Source organism: Neovison vison, chromosome 7, assembly GCF_020171115.1.
Source record: "Neovison vison isolate M4711 chromosome 7, ASM_NN_V1, whole genome shotgun sequence".
NCBI classification, from domain to species: Eukaryota; Metazoa; Chordata; class Mammalia; order Carnivora; family Mustelidae; genus Neogale; species Neogale vison.
In genome coordinates, this window is record NC_058097.1 from 206,409,393 (window position 1) to 206,411,387 (window position 1,995).

A 1,995-nucleotide genomic window follows, 5' to 3' on the forward strand; every position below is an offset into this window, starting at 1 on the left:
ATGCCCAGCACGAGCTCCACTGCGCAGGCGTGGCGGCTCCGCCCCTGGAGGTCGGAGGAGGAGCTGATGGCGCTGTGACGTTAGGGAATGCCCCCTCTCCACCAGCCAATAGGAACGGAGGGTTGGCGCGGAGGCGGGGCTCTCCCGGGCCCTGCCTCCCAGGGGGTGGGTCTCAGGTTCGTACCCGCAGGGAGGGGTTCTAAGGACACGGTTGGGGTGGGAGGAACGCCTTCTCAAAAACCCGCGTCAGCAGCTCCTGGGCACGGGTTAGAAAGGCAGATTCCTGGGCCCTCCCCGCCCTGCTGAATCAGAAACTCCGGAGAGAGCCCAGGAATCTGTGTTTTGCTTGTAAGCACTAGGTACATGGGGGTCACGAGCAAAGGACACCCCCCAAAAATGGAACTTGAGTTTACCCTCTGGTAATGAACTATGTAAAAGTCAATATAATTAAGGGTAAGGTTTAAAGACAACTGACACACACAATTGAAAAAAAAATATTTGCAACATACACATGAAGTGTTTCCAACATTAGCACACATACAGCTGTTTTCCATTGCTGCAGTAACACATTACCGGAAATACATCAAAAACACCCTCGACGTATCATCTCTCAGTCCCGGGGGGTCAGAAGTCCAGCGGCTAGACTGGGTCCTCACATCGGGGCCTCACAAGGCCAAGGTCAAGTTGTCAGGGCCAGGCTCACTCATGGGCTGGCTAGGGCTGTGGTCCCCGTTTCTTGCTGGATGTCGACCAGGGGTCATTCTCAGCTCCTAGAGACCACCACATTCCTTCCCTCGTGGCCCGGTCCGTCATCAAAGCCAGCAAGGGCGCACTGAACCTCTCTCCTGCTTCCAGTGAGACTCTTCAAAAGGCAGCCAGATGCTTCCAACCTCTCCAGCCTCTCCCTCCGCCACATCTCTTTCCCTCTAAGGGTTCCTGTATAGTGGATGCATCAGATTACCCAGGACACTCTTATTTTAAGATCAGCTGATTAGTAACTTTGGTTCCATCTGCAAATCCTTTTGCCAGCTATCCTACCTTAACCACCCGTGCAATGCTGGATGACGCTGGGAGGTTGACGGTACCAGGAACCAGAATTCCGCCTCCCCAGGGCTCTTAAAAATCAGGAAGGAAGCTGATCGGTGGCTCAGTCGGTTAAGCGTCTGCCTTCAGCTCAGGTCATGATCCCAGGGTCCTAGGATCGAGTCCCACATCAGGCTCCCTGCTCAGTGGGGAGCCTGCTACTCCTTCTGCCAGCCTCTCCCTTTGCTTGAACTTGTGCGCTCGCTTGCTCTCTCTGGCAAATAAATAAATAAAATCTTTATTTTTAAAAAAAAATTTTTTTAAGAAAAAGATTACATCCTCCTTAGGTGGGAAAGGAACAAAGGACTTGAAATTATTGTCCCATCAATATCTTAATTCTTATCAAAATTTGGTCATTGTCAATCCCCCTCCATTCACTCTTATCTATTATTTTTACTCTTTTATTTATCTTAGGTTTTCTTCCAGCTGATTAAAACGGACCCATTTCCTGAGTTTCATTGCAATCAATCAATAAATGTCTGCAAACCCAAACTATGGGCTACTTACGCTTTTTTTCTAAGGCCCTTTAAAGTAAATACATGTGTTGGTTGTCTACTGCTGGTAACAAATAATCCCCAAACTTCTTGGTTTAAAAGAACATCAGTGACCTCTCACTTTTTCTTAGACTGGAACCTGAATGCAGCTTGGCCAGGGGCCTCCAAGACTGAGTCTCCCGCAGGCTGCAGTTGGGTCTGTCAGGGCTGCACCCATCTCGAGGCTCAGTCAGTGGCTGTCGGCCGGATTCAGTTCCTCGGGAGCGGTTGGACCGAGGGCCTCGGTTCCCTGCCATGTGGTCCTCTCCCTGGGGCAGCTCACGCCAGGGCAGCCAGCTTCATCAGAGCAGACAAGAGAGAAAAGCCAGAAAGAGAGAGAGAGAGAGGACTAACAAGGTAGAAGTCATATCCCGTCTAG